This window comes from Vicugna pacos, unplaced genomic scaffold (assembly GCF_048564905.1).
Source record: "Vicugna pacos unplaced genomic scaffold, VicPac4 scaffold_16, whole genome shotgun sequence".
In the NCBI taxonomy this organism is placed as follows: domain Eukaryota; kingdom Metazoa; phylum Chordata; class Mammalia; order Artiodactyla; family Camelidae; genus Vicugna; species Vicugna pacos.
The window spans coordinates 1,788,123-1,813,989 of NW_027328737.1; the positions used below are offsets into that span (position 1 = coordinate 1,788,123).

General features: G+C 33.2%; 1 pseudogene; it reads right to left on the reverse strand.

Annotated features, from left to right (window-relative positions):
- Positions 1-726: 726 nt before the first annotated feature.
- LOC140692743 (heat shock transcription factor, Y-linked-like) lies at positions 727-23,438 on the reverse strand (annotated as a pseudogene).
- Positions 23,439-25,867: the final 2,429 nt, after the last annotated feature.

A 25,867-nucleotide genomic window follows, 5' to 3' on the forward strand; every position in this document is an offset into this window, starting at 1 on the left:
GCTAACATAGTTGACAAGCATTTGCCTGGATGTATCTCAAGATACAGTGAATCATATAGATATGCCAAGGTAGGCAGAGTCCAGATTTATAAAGAAATGAGTAAACAAAGTTGAGTTTGTTTGCTTAGATTTGAAAAGGCATTAAGTGCCACCCTGAGGAAGTTAGCTTGTCTTTGGCTGGAAAATAAATGCAAGATAAATTATCAAAAAGAAAATATAGTGTAGAATCTTGAGGGGAGGAAATGAAAGCACCAATTGGAATGCTTTGAGAACAGCACAAAGAAGACCATAGATAAAATTACTTCATAAATTCTACCACATGCTGTATGTGCCATCTGAGACTATATCATGTGACCTTTATGATTCCAGGGATGACATAATAAAGACCATGATCCCTGGGCCGGGTCCTGCATTTATCTTCTGTTGTAAAACATTCTAACTTAACACTTTTCATACTTTCCAGGATGAACCAGAAACCACTTAGAACTTTTCCCTCTCTCCATGTTTTAGTCTTTTTCCAAATTCTTGCATTTTCTCTTATTCCTTACAAGAAAATATTTAAATTAACTCCCATATTTTTCCATCAAATGATCATATCAATCAAATATCTCATTTTTTCTTAGAATAGTAACATAGTCTCCCATTTAACACTTAACACTATTTAAAAAAATAAGGTAAATACAGGTACACATCTATGTTTATTGTTCAAATAAGAAAATTGCAGATATTTGTTGACATTTGCCAACCTCACTTTTAATCTTTGTTATCCTGCATAATCTGGTAGTCCGCTGGTAGATCAGTTGTGATTAGGATGACGTTCATATATTGAAGATGTCTGATGAGTTGGCCTTGAAAGAGAGGTAGCTGATGTATCAGCTATCACTGCACTGGAAACCGTGGGTTTCTCCCTGGTTGAAGTTTAGAAAAACTCCCTTCATTGGCAGATATGTTATGATATATATTTGGAAAACTAGAATGCTCCAACATCTGTCCAATATAATTCCTCTGTATAGGAGATAAAATGCTGTACTGAGAAGCAGAATTTGTAGTTGTAGTGAAGTTCACAACACGGCCATTTGCTTCAGTGTAGCTGCTTTGAGAGTGCCAGTGGACAGTGGTCAACTCATTTAAAATAGAACATTGATCCACTGCAATTTGTTCTGGGGGTCTAACTGACACTGATGATGGAGGAGAAAAATCACCTCTTATCGAGGTATTTGTATCACCAATTATGTGGCTAGAAGAGGGCTCCCTTATTAGAGGCATGTTTAAATTTGCAGAAGGTAAAAATGCACTTTCTCCACTAGTGTCAGCCACAAAACCAGAATTATGATTATCCATATTGCCCCCTGCTTTATAGTGCTTCTTGTTGAAATCTTCGGCCAATGAAGACACCAGAGAGGCATGTTTAATCCCAACTCTTCTTTTTATTCTCACTAAAATCTGGGGACAGCCTCGTTTAAAATTTGGATGATGATAGAACTGCAGCTACAACCAAAGTAGAAAGATTTTAGTAAGAATTTTAACCAAAAGACAACACTACAATAAGCATAACATATAAAACCTCAGATTTCACATTTACTATCCAAAGGTAATATCATCAAAATATGAATATTGCTGACATTTTGAAGTTCCTTATTTGGAAAATACACATTTAAATAGTACAGTCATCAAATTTAAGAAGTTAGAATTTGCAGTAACGGTGAATGCCACTTTTGAAAAGCAGCTTTAATACCTTTATTTAGATTTCTGCTAAGATTCATAGTTGCCAGCAAAGTTTCTTATAATATGAATACATAAGGCACTGTCATCATTTTTTAGAAAAATTAAGGATTTTAGCCTTAGTAGTTTTATACAATTTTCAAATTTAGCTTTACATTTATATTACCATAGATTGATGCAGAAAATAAAATTTTATATATACGTTACCAAGTGGTAACTAAAGTTTCTGAATACTTTGCTTAAAACAGAGACTTCCTTTTCTTCTGTCAGAAAGACAGCTAGACAAGCAGATCTTTAAATATTCTGTCGTACTTTACTAAACCCATAATGGTTAAGCTGTCTAACTTAACTTTTCATACTTCCAGTTTCAAATATTCTGAAAGAGGCCTTTCGTTCCAAAACTTCCTTCTTAAAGACATCTTCACCAATCACTATGGAAGTTCCATTATCATCCCACCAGATGGATTTAAATTGGTCACTCCCAGCCATTTCCCAGAGTTTTCTGGGAAATGTCAGAGAACGAAAATCATTATTTTCATCTGGTTCAGAGACACAATGTGTGTATCATGGCCTTTTTATCAAGGATTCTTCAGACAAATTCTGAGAAGCATTTTCTTCAATCATAGACCTCACGTCCAAGTCCCCAGAGATTGATCACAAAATAGAGATCTACCGGATTTTCCTGAAGCAATTGGTCCATCTTTACGTGACACATCTTGAATTTCTGAAGAAACATGTGCCAATTCATATAACTTTTTCTGCAGCTACTTTTCTAATCTGCATGATTTTGAGCACTGCAGCTTCAAATACTGCTTTGGCAGGCCTGCACAAATAAACTGCTAGGCCACCACAATGGTTCTCAACCTGAGTAGCTGTGACATCACAAAACGACTGGTCTCCTATCAACTCAAGTGTAACTTTCAGCCAGTGTTTACTTCTCATTCATTCAGTTAAAATGAAACATATAGAATGCTTATTTTTATACTGTGATCTGCAAATATTATCCCCACAAAAGCTTTTTAAACAATTAAATATTTCAGTCTTTTAATTAAAAACAATGTCCATAGTTTTGAACACAAATTTATGACAGATTTGTGATCAGAGTATAAATAATGCAGAAAATATATAAAATAATTTTAAAGTTTTGGAATTTAAAGTGAAATTTGTGTAAAACCTGTACAGAAAATCTATAACAATTTCATCATCATTTGTAATTAAAGTGAAACATAATTTGATTTGGGAATGGAAGTATGTATTTATCTGTGTACTTTAGAATAAGTAGCTCTATATTCAAAACATGAGAAGAATAAATATCAGTTTATTTGTTATGTTTATATATAAATTTTTAATATTTATGAAATAAAATTAGATTAAAATAATCAATCAAATTTAAGAAATCCCAAAGCGGGAATTTTTGTTTTAAATTGTAATTCAGTGCTATAATTGAAACAAATGTAATTTAATATTCTACTTTAAAATTGCAAAAGAAACAAGCTTATTGAATATTTACAAATGTTTATTTTTGCCATTCTTTCACTCAGAGGTTTATCATTCCCTAGAAGTAATAAAATTTCTTGTCATCTTTATAATCCATGCACTTGTGGCTTTTCTTAAGTGTTCCAAAATGATGTTGATAAATAGACTTGTGCACAAGATCCTGGTTTCAATAAGCATTACCTCCATTAAGGGGCAAACAAACAATCAAAAAACAAAGATATAACTGCATATGAAGGCTGGATTGGAAAAGACCAGGTAATACATTTTAGGAAGCAATATGTTTCTCAGTCCTGAAACAGTTGGCATTGTTAGTATAATACGGCATTTTATGGCAAGTGTCTTGTTCAATAATTGTAAATAATAGCTGTATTCTGTGTCAATAATCTGTAGTAAATTCAGTTCTACCAAAAGTTATATTCTTTATTTAGAAATAAATTCCATTAAACAAAGGCCAAATTCAAAATGAGAGATAAAATTTTTTAAACAAATAAATGTACCCTCAAGCTAAAATGTAAATGTTTCCTTCAATATCTTAAGTTACATTCTAAGTAAATATTAGCAACCTGAATCCATGGCACATTATATGTATTATAAACTGTAGTTTTGTTGGATTTAGTCCTGATTCATAAATATTATTTAACATTCACAAATGAATATATGTGATACCATCCCATTAAAAAAAAGAATTCAAAAAAACTCAAAATATTTAGGAAAATTATTGACTGGTCTGATCTTAACATTTTTATAAAAATATTCTTAAATTCACTCTAGATTGAATGTAACTAAGCATAATAAAATCCATATATTAAAAACTCATTATTTACTTCAATTTCAATGTTAACATACAGGAAAGTTTTCCTCTCGTCCAGTAATAAGTTAAAGATGCTCATTTTCAGAAGTCCTTAATTACACTACTAGAAGTCCTAACCAGAACATCTAGTCAAGAAATAATATAAAATTCATCAAACTTGTAATAAATCAGTGAAGGTTTTACAGATGACATAATTATGCCTAGATAGAAACTCCATAGACACCTCCAGTGACTGTTTGAAATAATGAACAATTTTAGCAAACTTGCAGAATATAAAATCAACACACAAATATCTGTTGCATTTTTCTATAGTAACAATACATTATCAGAAAGAGAATTTAGCAAAACAATTGTGTGTAAATTTATACCAAAAAGAATAAAATAGGAATAAATTTGATAAGTGAAATAAAAGTTCTAAACATAGATCTATATATTACAGGTGCAAAAAATATAAGTAAACAAAATAAATAGAAAGATATTCTGTGCTCATGGATTGTATACAATGTGAGGAAATATTTTAATCTATCTTTTACATGTTCAGTCTCCCCAGCAGTAATTATTGAGGAGAATGTCTTTTCTTAATTTTATACTCTTACTTCCTTTTTCATGGGTTGATTGATCATAGGTGTGAGAGATTATATCTGGTTGCTCTATCTATTCACCAACTGGTGTTGGGAAAACTAGATAGCAGCATCAGAGCAATGGATTTAGAACACTCCTTCACTACATACACAAGAATAAACTCAAAATGACTTCAAGAATTATATGTAAGTCAAGGCACAGAAAATCTCCTAGAAGGAAACATGCACAAAACACTCTGAGGTATATTGCAACAATGATCTCCTAGAACAGACTACCCAGGTAATGGATGTAAGATCAAAATTAGTGAATAGGACCTAATTAAATATATAAGCTTTTTGACAACAAAGTGAACCATAAACAAAGCAAAATTACAACCGACAGGATAAAGAAAATATTTAGAAGTGATGCAACTGACATAGGCTAAATTTCCAAAATATAAAGAATTCATACAACCTAATAATAATACCTAAAAAAAACAAGAAGCCAATCTGTAAATGGGCAGAAGTCCTAAACAAGCAATTCTCCATTAGAGACATACAAATGACACACAGATATATGAAAAAAGTATTGCTCGCTATCATTATCAGAGAAGGGCAATTCAAAACTATAATGAAGTATCACCTCACGATAGTCACAATGGCCATCATCCAAAGTCTACAGACAATAAATGCTGGGGAAGCTGTGGAGAAAGGGAACCCTCCTACAGTGTCAGTAGGAATGTATTTTGGTGCAGTCACTGTGGAAAACAGGATGGGGATTTCTCAAAAGAATAAAAATAGAATTAACATAAGATCCAGCAATCCCACTTCTGGGTATATATCAAAAAGAACCCTAATTCAAAGTGTCACCTGCACCCCAAATTTCTTAGCAGTGCTATATACAATAGCCATGATATGGAAGCAACTTTATTGTCCATCAACAGATAACAGTATACGGAATTTATGCCATATGTGCACAATGGAATAATATTCTGCCATAAAAAATGATAATACAATGACATTTGCAGCAAAATGGATGTCCCCATATTGTGTCATTCTAATTGAAGTAAGCCAGAAAGAGAAAGAAAAATAATACATCACAAGATATATGTAGAACCTTAAAAAAAAATTTGGATGAGAACACTATGATTTCATCTATAAAACTGAAACACACTAACAGATCTAATTAATAATCTTATGGTTACTGCTAAAAGGGGCTTGTAGAGGATATATTTGGGAGTTGTAGAGTTATAAATGTTATCCACTATATATAAAAATAGATGTTTTCAAAATTTCATTTGTATCACATACGGCAGTATGTTAAATATTGTGAAGTTAAGTTTAATAAGCACACAAATATATGCATGAAGTGGGACACATTGCTAAACACCACAGATTGACACATTGTAAATGGCAGTACTTCAATGATAAGTAAATGAATAAATACGTAAATAATTAAGTAAGTAAATAAATAAATAAATAAATAAACAGTATTTAATAATAAAAGAAATACAAAGATTCACAGTACTTAACTTTACACATCAAGAATCTAGGAGAAAACAGAATGAAGAAGAAAATTGAATGAATGAGAGTAAGGCAAATAAGAAGGGAAACAATTTAAAAGATAAAAAAACTAAGTCTGTTTATTTTAAACATAAATTGGACAAACATTTAGGTTGGCTAAGAAAATAAAAACTCAAATAAAATTAGATATAAAAGAGAAGATATTACAACTGATGTTATAGAGATGCATAGCATCATAAGAAATTACCAATACCCAACAATTTGGAATGACCTAGAACTAAAGACAAATTCCCAGAAATATATGTCTTCAAATACTGAATCAAGAAGAAATTAGAAAGTTAAATAGAGCAAAAGTGTGTATGAGTATATTAGTAATCCATACCTCCCAAGCCAGAAAATATTTACAAGATGAATTTGCTGGTGAAATCTGTGATATATTTGAAGAACCTTTCTCACCAATACTTCCCCAAACCATCTAAGAATTTGAAGGGGGTGAAAGTATCCAAACTTGTTTTATGATGCCAGCTTTATTTGCATAACAATGCTAGAAAGGACATTTTATGCAAAATATAGATTATTATCCCTGATGTACATATGTGCCAAAATTCTCAACAAAACAGAAGGAAAATGAATTCAACAACACATTTAACTTATCATACACATACATGATTTAAGGGATTTATCCCTGGGTTTAAGGATACTTCAAAATATTCAAATCAATAAAGATGACATGCCTCACTAATAGAATGAGAAATAAATCTCACATAACCATCTCAATAGATGTGGAAAGAGCATTGTATTAATGCAACATCCTTTTAAGATACTCCCAACAAATTAAATTAACCCTTTCAGTGGCACGGTATAATATACACACAAACACTGTGTGGAGAGAAGCGAAGCAGTTCTGTGTTTATTGATTCTAAGGAAAAGGGTTTATAAAGGACATGCACAATGCTTCACATATCATCTAAGTTTTAACAATGACAATAATCTTAAGCTATTTATGTCCCCATACTCCTGCAGTAAGCACAGGATGTTAAATGATAAAGGATTGTTTTAAAGTTCACCACGGATCTTCATTAAGTAGGCCATCTCTTATCCAGCCGGCTGTGCTTGTCTTAGATTGTCCTCCTCTGATGATCTTACCCAGCATACTCTATACAGCCATCCATACTGAATATATTGAGTAGGCCATTTCTTATCCAGCCTGGATATGAGACATTCCTCACTGCTTGTTTTTCAGTTCAGCCCATGGGCTTATACTCTAGAGCCTTCAGACTGGGGCCTACAAACACAATATTCCTTGACAGAAAAATGAATGAAGAAAATTTGATGTATATATGCAATGGAATCAACACTTTGCATTCCTATCAACAGTTTCCACGGCGTTCCCTTTTCTCCTCAATCTCACCAACTTATATGTCTTTTCTTTTTGATGAGAGCCTTCTGAGAAGTGTGAGGTCTTGTCTCATTTTTGGCTTATGACTTTCCTAATAATTTATAACTCTGAACACATTATCATGTGTCATATAGCCAAGTGTATGCTTTCTACAGAAAATTGATTCAGATCAATCTATTCAGTTCCTATGGACATTTTTTTAATTGTATTGTTTGGTCTTTTTTGTTGTTGTTGTGTATGACTTTGCCATATATTTTGGATATTAACACTTGATTGTAAAATATCACTTGCAAATATATTCTCCCATTGTGTTGGTTGACTTTTCACTTTATTGATCATTTCTTCTGCAGTGTAAATCCGTTTAGACTGATACAGTCATCTTTTGTTAGTTTTGCTTCTGCTTCTCTTGCCAGTGAGAAGAATCAAATGAAGTCAAGTGTACTTCTTATGTTTTACCCTAGTATTCTTTGTTTTCAGGTTTTATTTTTTATATGCCCAGGAGTGGGTTTGCTGGGTCAAATGATAGATATATCTTTATTATTTAAAGGAAATTCCATACTGTTTCCAAAGTGGTTGCAACAATTTTCATTCCCATCAACAGCGTTGGAGAGTCCCTTTTTCTCTACAACCTCCAAAGTCTTTATTATTTGTAGACATTTTGATGAAAACCCTTCTCAATAGTGTGAGATAAAACATTTTATTTTTGTCTTGCCTTTATATAATGATTAGCAATGTGAGCATGCTTTTATATTCCTGTTTATCATCTGTGTGTCTTTTTTAGAGAATTGTCTTCTGCTCATTTTCTGGTTGAGTTGTTTGTAGATTTTTGAAATGGAGTTGTATGAACGATTTGTGTATTTCAGAAATTAGCCTTTTGTTGATTGCACTGTTTCCTAATGTTTTCTCCCATTTGGATGTTCATCTTTTCATTCTGATTATTTTGCTGTGTAGAAGCTTTTAAGTTTAATTAGGACCTATTTGATTATTTTGCTTTTATTGTTTTCAGCTTGGGAGAGTGACATAGGAAAATTTTTCTACAATTAATCTATTGTTTTGCCTATGTTAGTTTCCAGGAGTTTTATTGTGTTATGTATTAGATCCAGATATTTAAAATATATTGAGTTTATATTTGTACAGTGTGAGAGAGTATTCTAATTTCATTGATTTACATGTAGATATCTAGCTTTCTCAACATCACTTGCTGAAGGTTGTCTTTTAGGCATTGTATATTTTTGTTTCCTTTGTCATAGTTTAGTTGACCATAGGTGTGATGTTTTATTTCTGCCTCTGCATTCTGTTCCAGTGATATAGATGTTTGTTTTCCAGTATTGTGCTGTTTTGATTACTGTAATTTTGTATTATAGTCTGAGATCTGGGAGGGTTATGGGTTATGCCTCCAACTTTGTTCTTTTACCTGATTGTTTCTTTTGCAGTTTTAGTTCTTTTGCTGTTCCATACAAATCATAGGACTGTTTTTATTTCTGTGGAAAATATCATGTAGTTCGATCTGAATCACTTTATATCTGTAGACATATTTTGTAGTATGTATAGTTTAACAATATTAATTGGTCTAAACTAAGACATTGAGATTTCTTTCCATTTCTTTGCATCATCTTCAAATTTATTTATCAGTGTGCTTTTGATTTTATTATCTTTGCTTTTTCCTAGGTTTTTCATTTTTTGATCTGATTTCATATGGATTTTTTAAAATTATGGAATATTTCATTGTTAGTGTAAAGAAATGTGACAGTTTTTGTTTATTAATCATGAATCAGGCAACTTTGTTAAATGCCTTTATTAGTTTTAGTTGTTCTGGTGTGAAGAATATTTAGCGTTCTCTATATAGATTATTATCTCAATCTAAAATAATAACAGTTTTACTTCATTCAATCCAACTTGAATAAATTTTTTTCTATTCCGATTGCTGTTGCTAGGACATCCCATACTGTGTTTAATAGAAATGGTGAGAGTGGGTATCCTTGTCGTATTCCTTAATTTGGCTTTCAGTTTTTAACGTTTGCATATTATGTTGTATATTTTTCTGTAATAAATGACTTTAGATATTTTGAGATATATTTCCAAATCTTTCTTTGGTAAGAGGTTTCTATTGTTGTTGTTGCTGTTGTTGTTCTTGTGTTGTTGTTGTTGCTGTTCTAATGAATAAATGTTGAATTATGTGAAATGCTTTTGATGGGTTTATTGGGATAACCACATCGTTTTCTCTTTTACTTTTGTTAATGTGGTGTATCAAACTGATTGATTTGTGTATGTTGAACCTCTCTTGTGACACTGCAAATAATCCAAGTTGATCATGATGTATGATTCATTTTTGGTTTTGCTGGGTTTAGTTTGCTAATAATATTTTGTACAATATTTGCATCTAAATTAATCAAATATATTTGCTAGAAGTTGTCTTTGCCCATACTTTGTTTTTGACTTTGCTATCAGTGTGATGAAATCTTTATAGAATTAATTTGAGAGTTTCCCACACCTTCACAATTTTTGAATAGTCTGAAGAGAATAAGTTCTGCTTTGTATTTTTGTACATTGCTCCACGGGAGCTGTTTATATCTGCACTTCTATTCAACAATTTTTTTAAATGCAAATTCTATCTTTCTTCTAGAAACAGTTTGTTCAAATTATTTGTTTCTCCTTATATCTGCCTCTTTCTAGACATTTGTCTATTTCTTCTAATTTGTCCATTTTATTGGCATATATGTGTTAACAAAATGAACACTTTTTTGTATAACTGAGGTAACAATTATTATTTCTCTTATTTATTTCTGACTTTATTTCTTTGAAGCATCTCTCTTTGCTTCATGATGCACCTGGCTAGAGGTTTTCTGATTTTGCTTATCTTGAAAATAAAACATAAAACAAAATCTTCGGTTTTACTACAATTTTGAAGAATTATTTTTCCTCTATAATTTATATTTGCACCTGTAATATTTAGGATCATGTTTTTTTCTTTTTTTTACTTTTTTTATTGATTTACAGTCATTTTACAAAGTTGTCTCCAATTCCATCGTAGAGCACAAATTTTCAGTTAAAATGAACTTATATACATTTGTTGTCCCTTTTTTTCTTCTGTGAGCTGCCGTCAGATCTTTTATACATTTCCCTGTCCTGTACAGTACAATCCTGTTTATCTATTCTACAATTTTGACCTCCCAGTCTATCTCTCCCCGCCCTCTGTCCCCTTGGCAACCAAAATATTGTATTCTATGTCTGTGAGTCTATTTCTGTTTTGAAATTGTGCTGTATTTTTGTTTCATTTTGTTTTTACATTCCAATAATGAGCCATTTCATATGGTATTTTTCTTTCTCTTTCTGGCTTACTTCACTTAGACTGATTTTCTCCTGGACCATCCATGTTGCTGAAAATTGCGTTAGGTTGTTGTTTTATATGGCTGACTAGTATTCATTTGTATAAATGTTCAACATCTTTTTCCAGTCAAATGTCGCTGTACATTTAGTCTGTTTCCATGTCTTGGCTATTGCAAATAGTGCTGGCTATGAACATTGGGGTTCAAGTGTCATCCTGAAATAGGGTTTCTTCTGGATTTAAGCCCAGGAGCGGGATTCCTGGGTCATATGGAAAGTCTATTCCTAAAATTTTGTAGAATCTCCATTCTGTTTTCCACAGTGGCTGCCCCAAACTGCATTGCCACCAGCAGTGAAGGACGGTTCCCTTTTCTCCACAGCCTCTCCAGCATTTGTCATTTGTGGATTTTTGAATGATGGCCATTCTGTCTAGTGTAAGTTGAAAGCTCACTGTAGTTTTGATTTATATTTCTCTGATAATCAGTGATATTGAGCATTTCCTGATGTGCCTTTTGATCATTTGTATGTCTTCCTTGGAGAATCGTTTGTTTAGGTTTTCTGCCCATTTTTGGATGGCGTTGTTTATTTTTTTCTTATACAGTAGGATGAGCTGCTTATATACTCTGAAATTCAAGCCTTTGTCGGTTTCATATGCAAACTATTTTCCCATTCCATAGGTTGTCTTTTGTTTTACTTCCGGTTTCTGTACTGTGCAGAAGCTTGTAAGTTTCATTAGGTCTCATTTGTTTATTCTTGCTTTTATTTCTTCTACAAGAAGATTTTCAAGACGTATGTCAGAAAACGTTTTGCCTATGTTTTTCTCAAGGAGGTTTTTTATACCTTGTCTTATGTTTAAGTCTTTGATCCATTCTGATTTTATTTTTGTGTATGGTGTTCTAGCTTCATTGGGAGTGTTCTAGTTTCATTGATTTACATGCTGCTGTCCAGTTTTCCCAACAACATTTTTTGAATGGACCGTCTCAATTCCATTGTATTTTCTCGCATCCTATGTTGAAGATTAAATGATCAATAGTTTGTGGGTTCATTTATGGACTCTCTATTCTGTTCCATTGGCCTATATGTCTGTTTTCCTACCGAAACATTGCTGTCATGTTGACTATACCTCTATAGTATTATCTGAATCATTAGCGTAAAGATATGCCAGATTTTTGAACCTAAATCTTGTAACCTGCTACCTTTGTGAATTCTTCGATCAGCTGCAGTAGTTTTTATCTGGATCTTGTAGGGTTTTCTATATATAGTAACATATTATCTGCATATAGTGGGACTTTTACCTCTTCCTTGTGAATTTGCGTCCCTTTTAATTGTCTCTCTTGTTTGGTTGCTGTGGCTAGGATTTCCAAGATTATATTGTGTTAGAGTGGTGATAGTGTGCACCCTTGTCTTGTCCCAGATTTTAGTTGGAAAATTTTGACTTTCTCACCATTGTGTTCTATGTTGGATGTAAGTTTGTTTTCTATAGCTTTCATGATTCTGAAATATGTTCCTTCTATGCCCACTTTGGTGAGATATTTTTTATCATACTTGGGTGTTGAATTTTATCAAATGCTTTCGCTGCATCTATTGAGATGGTCATGTGGTTTTGGTTCTTTCTCTTGTTGATGTGCTGCATTTCACTGATTGATTTGTGTATGTTGAACCACCCTTGTGTCCCTGGCATTATCCCCAGTTGATCATGATATATAATCTTTCTGTGTTGAATTCTATTTGTTACTATTTTGGTGAGGATATTGGCGTCTGTATTCATAAGTGATATTGGCCTATAATCCTCTTTTTTGGTAGTATCTTTGCCTGGTTGTGGTATCAGGGAGATTGTGGCTTCATAGAATGACTTTGGGAATATTCCTTCCTTTTCAATCTTCTGGAAGAGTTTGAGAAGGACTGATATGAGTTTTTCTTTATATGTTTTGTAAAATTCCTCAGTGAATCTGTGCGATCCTGGATTGCTATTTGTAGGGAGGTTTTACATTACTATTTTGATTTCATTTCTAGTGCTCTGCTTGTTCAAGGGTTCAGTTTCTTCATGATTCAGTCTTGGTGGGCAGTATGTTTCCAGAAACTTGCCCATCTCCTCTAGGTTATACCGTTTTTTCAATATATTTTTCATTATATTTTCAAAAGATATTCTGTATTTCTTTTTTATTTGTTGTTATTTCTCCATTCTCCTTCCTTATTTTGCTAATTTTTGCTCTCTCTCTTTTCTTTTATTTGAGTTTTGACAGATGTTTGTTGATTTTACATACTTTTTCAAAAAGCAGTTTTTGCATTCATTGCGTTTTCCCTACGGTGATTTTAATCTCTATTTTACTTATTTCTTCCCCAATATTTATGATTTCCTTCCTTCTGCTGCCTTTTGGGGTTTTTTGTTCTTCTTTTTCTAGTGCATTCTGCTGGTGGGTTAAATTGTTTATTTGTTATTGTTCTTTTTTGAGGAAGGCCTGTATCACTATAAACTCCCCTCTCAACACTGCTTTTGCTGTGTCCTCTAAATGTTGTGTGGTTTTGCTTTCATTTTCTTTAATCTCAAGGTACTTGTTCATTTCAGCTTTTATTTCTTCATTGAACCATTGGTTTTATAATAAAATATTGTTTAATCTCCATGTTTTCCTTTTGTTCTCCTTTGTTTCTCTGTTGTTGATTTATAGCTACATGGCATTGTGTTTGGTAAAGATGGTTGAGGTAATTACTATCTTCTTAAAATTGCTGAGGTTTCATTTGTGCCCAAGTACATCATGAATCCTGGAAAATATTCCACGTGAACTTCAAAAGAATGTTTATCCTATTTTGGGGGGTGCAATGCTCTGAAGATATGCACCAAGTTTATTATTTTTATTGTATTATTTAACTTCTCTGTTGCCTAATTTATTTTCTGTCTTGATGATCTGTCCAGTGATGTTAATGCAGTGTTGAAATCTCCAAATATAAATCCCCCTTTATATCGGTTAGTAATTATTTTATGTACTGAGGTGCTCCTGTATTTGGCGCGTATGTATTAACGAGTGTGCTATCATATTTTATCACTCCTTCAGTCATTATATAATGTCCTTCTTTATCTTACTTTATGGCCTTTGTTTTAAAGACTATTTTGCCTGCAATCAGTACTGCAACACCTGCTTTTTTGGCTTTTCCATTTGTTTGGAATATCCTTTTCCATCCTTTCACTCTCAATCTATGTGTGTGCTTCTCTCCGAAGTGGGTCTCTTGTATGCAGCATATTGAAAGTTCTTGCTTTATTATCCAGGATGCAACTCTATGAATTTAGACTGGAGCGTTTAGTCCTTTAACATTTACATTATTTGATGATAGGTTTGAGTTTATTGCCATTTTAGCCTTAATTTCCATTTAATTTAGTATTTCCTCTTTGTTCCTTTCATCTTCCTTTTATGGTTTTGTAATTTTCCTTTGTATTATCATGAATTTTATTCAGTTTTAGTGACTCCCTGGTAAGTTTTTGTCTTCTTGTCACCCTTTTTTATGTCATATAGAGCTTTATTATAACTGCTTTTATTAAAATGATAGTAACCAAGAACTAAAATTTTGAAAAGAAAGACCAAAAATAAAAATTTCTCTATTTTCCTGCCACACTCTCCCACTCTCAATGATTTGTATGTCTTGTTTAAAAATTTTGTGTTTATTTTGTTTGTAATTCATGAATTATCACCTTTCCAGCTGTGAGCTTCACATTTCTGTAGCATCCTGCTTCTTTTCTTTTCAGGGAACACATTTCAATATTTCTGTTAGCAATGGTCTAGTGTTGTTAAACTCTTGAAGCTTTTTCTTGTCTGTGAAATTATTTATGTCTCTTTCTACCATAAAGGGTAGAATTGCTGGTCAAATTATCCTACGGTATATCATTTTTTTCATTCAGTACTTTGAATATATCTTGCCACTCCCTTCTGACCTGTAGTATTTCTGTAGCGAAATCAGCTGGGAGCCTTATGGGGATTCCATTGTAACTCACTCTTTGCTCTACTCTTATTACTTTAGGATCATTTCTTTATCCCTGACTCTGGCCATCATAATTATATGTCTTTGTGTGGGTGTATTTGGGTTCTTCTTGTATGGAACACACTGAACGTCCTGTACTTGTATATCTGATTCCTTCTTTAAGTTTGGGAAGTTCTCAGTCATGAATTCTTCAAACACCTTTTTGATCCCCTTTGATCTTTCCTCCCTTTCTGGGGCTTCTATCAAGCCAAGTTTGGCATGCTTTCTATTATCCCATAAGTCCCTTATGTTTTTTTCATTTGTTTCTCATTGTTTCTCTTGTAGCTCTTCTGATTGGGTGCTTTCTATTGTACTGTCTTCTAAGTCACTAATTCATTTCTCTGTGTTATCTAGTCAGATTTGCGACGCCTTTAGATCATTCCTCATCTCAGTTAATGAGTTTACCTATTCTTCTCTGCTCTTCTGTATATCTTCCATTTCATTTTTGACATATTTTATATCTCTAAACTCTATCTCTTTTGTTTCCTTCAGTACTTTGATCACTCCTTTTTTGAAATCTAGATCTATTTGGATATCATTGTTTATTTCACTGATCATTCTTTCAGGGGATTTCTCTTGTGCTTTTAATTGAGAATGTTTTCTCTGTTCCTTCAGCTTGCTCCTGCCTCTCTGGCATTTTTGTTTTTGGAGTTTCAGTTATCTACTCTGGTCATAAAGGAGTTTATCTACCTAATGCCTATGTAGCAGTACAACTTACAAGAGAGAAAAGAGAGAGAGAGAAAAACAATTATAAGAAGGGAGAAATAAAGGTTTGAAGACATTGTATAATGAATAATACAAAATGGATTTGAAGCAGAGTTTTGAAAAATAATAATAATAAAAATATTTTAAAAAGTTTCAAAGGGATAAAAAGGGGGGTAATTATAATTGCCTAAGAAGTAAAAATTAAGAGGGTAATAGAAAATGGAACTGGTAAAAACTGATTAATTCAAGGGGGTGGTCAGTGTCCTCCTGGAGACTGTGAACTTTTAATGTGAAGTCTTTCTTTTTTCATCCTGATTTGGAAGCTCAGTTTGTTGTTTCCAGAGACCCTCCTTTGGAGCCCTCATCTGTGCTGCTCCCAGGGCATGTCAGTAAGCAGATCGCTCCTACACCCAACACTGGGTCTGATGAAGCTCTCTTTACTCTGGGCTGGCTTGTAAATACCCTGCCTGATGCTGCAGTCAGATGTTGCAGACTGTCTAGGCAGGATTGGGCATCATGCCCTCTCCAGCACCATGGTCAGGGGCTGTATTCCTGCCCAAAATTTGAGGGGCCAACCTCTACCTACGGTTGTCGATCACTCTGCTTATCTGTTCCACTGTGTACTCTGCCTCAGGTTTGCACAACAGAAGTGGGTTCAAGGAAGACTGAGGAACATCCCTGCCCCTGGTCTGGGCCAAAAACCAGCTCCATGTTTGTTTTGTCAGACAAGTTCTCTGAGGAACTGGACAGAAGGATCCAATATGCCTCTGGCTGTAGACAAGTCTCGGACTGGTCCTTGAGGCTGCTAAGACCTTAGGTGTAGATGCAGTTTTTGCCATGACTACCACCTGTGTGCAAAGCACCAGAGGGTATGGTGGCTGTGTCTGAGCCCCAGCTCTCTTTACCTAGAAAATATGTGGATTTTCAGAGATGGGGAATTCACCCTTCCACCCACAGGGCACATCTGGGCTGTTGTTTTATGGAGGGCCCAGGTTGTTCTGCCCTGTGCACCCATAGCCATGTCACAAAGCCCACTCCATTTCCCTGGGATGCCACATTGCAGCCATCCCCATCTACCAACCAGTTCGGGCCGCGAGGCCCTGCCCCCAGCTTCCAGGCTGCATCATTTGCTAGGATTCACAGGGATCCTCTGTGCCTGTTTAACTTAGTTCTGTCAGTCAACTTATACTTTGTACAGGTCCAAGCCTTGGAGGCTCATCCCCCTTCCTGCCGAACTCTCAGTTGGAGAGGGAAGACGCAGTGAATGAGCAGCAGTCCGTCTCTGCTGATCCCTCCCTGTGGTACCTGTCCCACTCTGTTTTGCCTTTTCTTCTTTCTTTCTTCCTCTTCTACTAACAGATTTTTCGCATCTTTATCTATTGAAGAGGACAATGTCCTGTCACAGTTCTGCAGGTTCTCTGGTTAGCTGAGTGTATCTGTGGATGTGAGTCTTTGGGCATTTGTGGGAGAGGGTGACCTACAAACATCCTTCTGCTCCAGCATCTTTGCCTCCCCCCAAAAAATTCTCACTTTATGGTGGAAGATAAACATAGTCTTGAAATAAATGAATAAGTTATTCCATGGAAATGAAAAGAAAGTGCAGATTGCAATGCTCTACTCATACAAAATACGTTTTAAAATAAGGGCCAAAATGAAAGAAATATGAGATTGTATAAAGAAAAAGACATCAATTAAAAAAAATTGGGAATTACACTCATTAAATTATATATGGCCCAAAACCATAGAGCTTAAGTATAAAAAGAAATTTTAGTAGAGATGAAAGAATTAATTCATTATAAAACAATAATAGTAGATGAGCTTAACACCTCATTATTGTGATGATCAGATCATTCAGAAAGACTATCTGTAAGGAAACAGAGGTCTTAATAGCATATTAGATCATTTGAACCTAACTGAGTTATTGGACACTGCATCAGAAAAGCAGAACACATGAACTTTTCAAGTGTGCACAGGATGTTATGTAAGGAATTATCCACATATTATGTCATGAAATAAGCCTCAGGAACTTTAAGCAAATATAGATAATAGCAAGTATTTTTCCATACACAAAACTATGAAACTATGCATCAACACTTGAAAGAAGAATAGGAAAACACAAACAATAGGAAAAACAACATCTTTTAAAAAAATACAATTAAACAAGGTCAATGATGAAATCAAAGAAGTAATAAAATCATACCTGGAGACAAATTACAATGAAGACACAGCTTCATAAGTGTATGGGATGCAACAAAGGCAAATCTATGAGGTAAGTTTTGAATAAATCAGGCCTTCTACAAGGAACAAGAGATACCTCATACAAAGGACCAATCATAACACCCAAAATAACAAGAAATAAGAACAAACAAAACCCAAAGGCAGTAGAATGAGAAATCTTTAATGATTAGGTTGAAAATAAAATAAAATTTGAAAAATAAAATACAAATCATAAAATCAGCAGTTTTAATTTTCTTAAAATATTAACAAACAGAAAAGCATTTAGCCAGGCTTATAAAGAAATACAGAGACTGGACCCAAACAAAATAATAAATGGAACAGTAGAAATAATATCTGATAATACAGAAATAGAAGAAAGATTATGAAAGCTCTATGAGCTGTTACATGATGACAAATTGGATGACCTAAAAGAAATGGATACATTTCTAAAAACGTACATCCTGTCAAGACTGAATATAGAGAAAACTGAGAACTTGAATAGAGCAATCAGTATAAGTTAAATAAAATGTATAATTTTAAAAACACCACTTGAACAAAATGCCTGGATTTCTTCACTAAAACCACTTTCCCCCCAAGTATTTTAAAAAAAAAGGAGGAAGGACTATTCCCAAAGTTATTCCATGAGGCCACCATTACCCTGATAACAAAACCAGTAAAAGACACTACCAAAAAAAAAAAAAAAAGAAAATGAAAATCCAATATCCTTGATGAATATAGATTCAAAAATACTCAAAAACTTCAACAAATTAATCCAGTAATATATAGAAAGGACTATACACAATGGTCATTTGGATTCCTTCCAGAGTGACAAGGATGGTTCAACATACACAAGTCAAGCAGCATGATACATATCTAATAAAGGAAGGACAAAATTCACAAGACCATGAAAATACACAAAGAAAAAGCATTTGACAAAATTCAACATGCATTCATCATCAGAATTCTCATGAATGTGAGTAAAATGGGAACATTTCACACCATACTAAAGGCCATTTATAACAATTTATAATACTCAGGGGAAAGGCTGAAAGCCTTCTGGGTAAATTCGGGAACAAGGCAAGGATACCTACTCTCATCACTTCTGTAAAATAGTAATAGAAGAAAGGAAAAGAAAAATAAGTAAAAGGAACACAAAACAGAAACAAAGAGAAAATTGTCACCAGTATTGAAGGTATAAAAATCTACACAAAGAATCCTAATGGCTCCAAACTGACTAATATGAACAATAAATAATTCCATCAAGGAAGCAGGGTACAAGATTAATGTAAAGACGTCTCTTGCATTTCTCCACATTGATCATGAGATACCCTAAAATGGACGTTGAAAGCAATAATTTTTAAAACCCCATTCCCCCGAATATCTTGGAATAAATGTAACCACATATGTGAAAGAGCTACTCACTGAAAATTATTAAACATTGACAAGGAAATTTAAAATGATTCAAAGAAATGGAAAGATGTCTTGTGGTCTTGGATTGAAAGAGTTCATATTGTTAACATGTCTGTACTACACAAAGAAACCTAAGGATTTAGTGCAATTCTTGTTACGAAGCTGTAGTATTTTCCACAGAACCAAAAAATACATAACTGTAAGTTTTTCATGAAACCATTAAAAATTGCCAATATGACCTTTAGAGAAAACATCAAATCTGGAGGTATAACCCTCCTGGATACTTTACTATACTACAAACCTACAGTAATAAAAACAGTATGGCATTGGCACAGAGATATAATTAAAAAAAAAACAGATAGAGAGCCTAGATTAATTCCACAAACCTATGAGCAATGAATCTATGATAAAAGAGGCAGCAGTTCACAATGGAGAAAATACAGCCCCGTTAATGGATGGTGTTGGGAAATCTGGACATCTACAAGTAAAACAGTGAAATGAGAGCATTCCCTGACATCATATACAAAAATAAACTCCAAGTGTATTAAGGACCTAAATGTAAGACCTGATAATATAAAATTGTTAGAAGGGAATATAGGTGATACACGATTGGATATACATCATAGGAATATTTTCTTGTATCAGTATCCTAAGGCAAAAGAAATTAAAGCAAAAATAAGCAAGTGGGACTTAAACAAACTTGAAAATTTCTGCACAGCTAAGGACACTATCAATGAAATGAAAAGACTGCCTGTGTAACTCGAGAACATATTTGCAAACAATGCAAGTGACCAGGGGTTAATAGATGTAGGTTAATAGATGTAACATGAATTTAGGTTACACAACTCAATGTGAAAAACAAAAACCCAATCAAAAACTAGTGCAGAGTACCTGAGTTAACATTTTTCCAAAGAAACATTCAGTAACAGGCAAGTGATAAAATTTCACAACATTACTAATTATTACATAATTGCAAATCAAATCCACAATGAGTTATCACTTCACACTGGTCAAACGGCTTTTATCAAAAGGTCTACAAATAGTAAGTGTTGGAGACGATGTGGAGGTAAGAAATCTCTTTTATACTCTTGGTATTAATGTAAATTGGTAAAACTTCTTTGGAAATCAGTATTCCGATTTGTTTAAAAACTAAAAAGTTAACTACCATATGACCCAGTAATAACTCTCCTAAGAAAAATCTGGGGAAAACACCCTAAATTGAGAAGAACCAATGTTCACAACAGCACAGTTTATAATATGCAAGAAAGGGAAGCAATCCAAGAGTCCACAGCAGACTATGGACTTAAGAAGAAATGATGTTTCTATAAATATGCAATGGAATAATACTCAGCCATGAAAAAGTATAACACATTGCTATTTCAGCATCATGAAAGGACCAAGTAAATATTGTGCTTAGTGAAGTAACTTTGACAAAGACAAAAGAATATAATTTAATTTATCTGTGGAATCTAAAGAATAACAAATATCTGTGTACATCTTTGATTATTGACAGATGATAGATAAATAGAAGGATAGATACATATGTACATGATAGATAGACAGATAGATAGACAGATAGATAGATACATAGATACATAGATAGATAGAGACATGATGGAGAGGTAAAATGATTAGATAGACAAGACTTAAGAAGACTCAAAGATATGGGAAAAAATTTATGTTTACCAAAGTGGAAGGGAAAGAGAATTTAATTGTAGGACATTGAAAGATAGAAAGAAGTATACATTAAGTAGAATAGCAACAATGATAATCTGCATATATAAGGGAATTATAAACAATAGCTTAAAATAATTGTATGTTACAAGTATTGTAATACTTCATAATGCAATATAATCTGCAAACTGGTTGGAATCACTATGCTGCACATCTGAAATTACACAAGATTATACATCTAATGTACTTCAATTAACAATAAAACATATCATGTATAATTTAGTCCTTTTTCCACTGATAGCATCTTCCTTTAATATTGTTTCATTTTACTCTTCACTTTTTATGGTTAGTTTCAAATAATTTCTTTTAATCTTGTGAAAATGATACCAGTTTGAAGTATCTATATTTATTGCACCTGATTTCCTCTTCTTCTCTCTTTAATCCATAAAGTATAGTAGCATTTAAGAACATACCCAAAGAAACAGTTGCAAATTTCTCGTGGTCTCTCCTTTGCATTTTGGTCAATGTTTTGCATATTTTTGCCATTTTATATTTCTTAGAAGACTTCTTTTCTACACCTCTTTTAAGGTGTCTCGGTTTTGTTTTTTCATCTCATTCAGGTTTGTTTGTTAAAGTCTTTACTTTCACTTTATATCTAAGTGATAACTGTGTAAGTATTATTTGGTGAGTGATTTCTTATTTCAGTAGTTTGAAAACACAATTTTATTTACCCTTGGCGTATGTTTTTGCTCAGAAATCTGCTGATAGCCTAATGGAGGTTCCTTTGTAGATTACCATAAATTTTTTGGCTGCCTTTAAAATTTTACTTTGTCATTTTCTTGTCAATTTGCATATGATGTATCTTGAAGGAGGTCCCTTTGTCTTAAAGTTATTGGTATTTTGTTGGCTCATGGACTTGTACATCAGTTCCTTACACAGTTTCGTGGAGTTATCAACTATTACTTCTTTAAATAAACCATCAGCTGCCTTCTAACTTTCTGCCCCCTACAGGATTCCTCTCTAATGTGCACTTCCTGAAGAAGTCTGATGGCTACTGTAGAATTTCCTCACTTTTTAATATCTTGAATCTCTGCCATCTCCTATCATTTCTAGTTTTGTATTGGTGAGTTTGCTAATCTCTCTTCCACAAAGACAGTCTACTACCAATGCTTTTTGTTGCATTCTTCATCTCATTTATTAAGTTCTCCTGGTCCTCTAATAATGTTTGGTTATTTTATAGTTTCAGTCTCTTTGGTAATGTATTCCTTTTCATCATTTCATTTATTCCTAAGCTCACTAAACTGCTTTCTTAGTTTTGTATTTTGTATTGAGTTTCTGTATGACACTTATTTGGAATCTCTATTAGTTATATGGCAATATACCATGTCTTTAAGTTTGTTTGCTGCAGGGTTGACATTGTGTGTGTGTGTGTGTGTGCAGGTGCGTGTGCGTGTGCATGTGTGTCTGTGTCTGTCTCAGTGTCTGTGTGTGTCTATCTGTGTGTTAGCGTACCCTATAATGTTACTGTGATTGGTCATGATCTTGATAAATTATTTCTCTGATTACACTAAATAACAGATTGGGAGTTGGCGTCCTTGCATATGTTTTCTGGTAGCTTGCATTATTTCACAATTTTTGGTTTGCTTACCTGAGCTACCTCTGATAATATTTCAAAATGGCACTTTGCGGTCGCTACTGTCTGGATAAAAGATGTGCTTTCATTGTCACTTCTTAGAATTCTCTGGTAGTTAATGCCACTGGGACAGCGAACCCTTCCTTTTATCTGATATCCCTTGAGAATCAGTGTACACATTGAGGAAAGTTGTAAAGACAGGTGGGTATTTGGAATCAGACAAGTGCCTTTGACATGTCCAGTGTTGCAATGTAACTTGTTTCCACCACTGTGAATGGGGATTAAGGACAGTTTCATGAATGTCTGATTGTCTGAAGTATGGAAATTCTGTCTCCATTGTGGCTGCCTCCTGGTTACTTTTGACCATGAGTGCTGGTGCAGTTGGAGGCTGAAGCTGTGTGAACTGCTGAGACCCTGTTTCTACTGGGTTCTCTGAACTTGTGGACTCAGATATCCTATTTAGTTGGCCTTGGTTGCAGACACCAACACTGATCTTTCCTAGTTCAGTCTCCTTTTTGTGTTTTAGTCCACCAAACTTCACCTGTTCACATGCGTTCTGGAGTATTGTTTTGTGTTGTAGTTTTTCTTGTTCAGATGTGAACGTTTTACTGACTGTAGATGTAAGGGGAGAGACAAAAATAGTTTAAACTTATTTCAATTTTAAAAGTATATACTTTTTCAATTAAAAGCTTAAATACTAATTAGGACATTATAAGAACACTAAAGAAAGTGAACAAATCTCCTCCCTTAATGTCATAGTACTACAAAATATTTTGATATCCTGGGTTCTTTTATTCAATGTTTTTCCCACCTACATGCACATTTTACTAAAATATATCCCTATACTCTCTTTAAAATAAATTAAATTATTAAAATAATTCTCTATGCTGTAAATATAGTCCTTTTGGTTCTCAAGTCTATTACTTGTAGCTTGTGCATTTCTGTCTTCTCCATCCTTCTTCCCTTTCCCCACAGGAAACAACTACTTGTTACACTGCACATATATATGTGATTCTTTTTCTTTTTTTATGATTATTTCTCTTATATCTTTATTTTCCTCATTTAAGTGACAACTTATAATGTTTTTCTCTGTATGACTTATTTTCCTATGTGCAACACACTCTGGATCCAGTCACATTGTTCCAAAGTGCAGAATTTTACTTTTTAATATACAATGATGAAGTATTTATTATGTTATCAATATCTCACATCTATTTCAGCCAATCAACTGTTGATGGGCAGTTGATTTGTGCTTCTACCCTTGGCTACTAAATGATGATGTTAAGAATATTGGGGGTAATATATCTTTTAACTTAATCTTTTCTTTTTTCTCTGATTTATACCAAAAACAGGAATTGCTGCAACATATAATGCTTCTATTTCTAGTTTTCTGAGCACTGTCCACAGTTTCAGAATAGTGGATGCATCAATTTATGTTTTCACCATCAGTGTACATGGGTTCCCTCTTTTCGACATTCTTATTAATGTTTGTCATTTGTAGACTTTTTGTTAATGGCCATTTTGGTTGCTGTAAGATTATATTTCATTCTGGTTTGGATTTATGTTTTCCTAATGAATAACAACGTTATGTTTCTTTTTATGAGCATGAAAATCATCCACATGTCTGTTTTCGAAAAGTTTCCATGAAGATTCTTCAACTGTTTTTAATTTGGGGTCTTTATTTTTTAAATATTGAGTCTAATATGCTATATATATATATATATATATTATGGATATTAACATCTTGTTGGTCTCATTGTCTGAAATTTTTCCTTCTCTTCTGTCTGTCATCATATGTCTTGTTGAAAGTTTCCTTTGCTCTGCAAAAGTTTTTGCACTTCACATTTATCCAAGAAATAGAATCCCTGAATTGCAGAGTACATCTATTTTTTCCTCAGTAAACAAAAAAATATAATTGCTACTTTTCCTTTTTTTTCAATTTGGAGACACCAAAAACTATTGCTATGATTTATCTCAATGTCAGTTCTGCTGCTGTTCTTTGTCAGAAATTCTATAGTTTTGGGCTTTGCATTTAGGAAATCAATCCATTTTTATCTCATTTTTTATACTATGGAAGGAAGTGCTTTTACATCTTCCTTTTACATGTACTGTCCTGTGTTCTCAGAACTACTTGTTGAAGAGTCTGCCTTTTTCCCATTGTATACTCTTGCCTCCATCTTTGTAGACTAACTAACCATATGTGTGTGGGTTTATTTTCGGACTCTTTATTTTGTTCCATTGATCTATGTGTTTTTATAAGTGCCATATCTTGTTGTATTGATTACTATATCTTTGTAGTATGTTCTAAACTCAGGGAGGGTAATACCCACAGCTTTGTTCATTTTTAAAAATAATTTTAGAAAATTTGGGTCTTTCACATGTATGTATAAATTTTATTATTTTTCTCCTTGTGTGAAGAAACTTATGGATTCTGTGAAAATAGAAATTTACTAAAAGAAAAAACCTCAGAAAAATACTAAAGTGTGGAGGATAAATCAAACATTATTAACAACAACTAGATAGCTGTATAAATCAAAGAAAAAATATATAAAGAAAAATGACAACAAAAACAAAATCCATGGGGTATAACAAAAGCAGTATTAATAGGGATGCTTATAGCAAAAGAATCCCACATATCCAAATAAGAAACATCTCTCTCTTATAACATACTCTTACCACCAAAGACGTTGCAAAATAATAAATAAAACTTGTTAGTAGAAGGAAAGTCACCTGAAAAAACAGAACATTATTAAATAAGATAAGGAATAAAAATACAAACATTTAATCAATCTAAATAATGGCTTTTGAAAATAAATAAAGTTGATAAACTTTAACCAGACACATGAGCAAAAAAGAAGGTTACAGATTAATAAGCTCAGAAGCTAACTAGAAGTTACAGCTTATATTAAAGGAATACAAAGCATCATAATATGATACAACAAATTATATGCGAATAAAATGGAAACCCTAGAAGAATCGGACCATTTCTAAGAAAGACTTAATCTCCAGAATGGAATGCGAAAGAAAATATGAACAGATTATCACTAAAGAAATTGAATAAGTATTTAAAAAAACTCACAAGAAACAAAATTCCAGTCCTAGACAGCTTCACACGTGATTTCTGCCAAACATTTAGAGAAGAGATATCATCTATACTTCTCAGTGTATTCCAAAAAATTCAAGAGGAAAGTAGGCTTTCTACCCCACATTTCTGTATCACACTTCAACTAGAATTGGAACAAATACCTCAAAAAATTACAGGTTAAATACTACTGATAAGCATAGATGCAAAAACCACCACTAAATTGTTAGCAAATCCAACAATACATTAAGAGGACTATACATTATGATTAAGTCCATTTATTCCAGGGATGCAAAAGTGA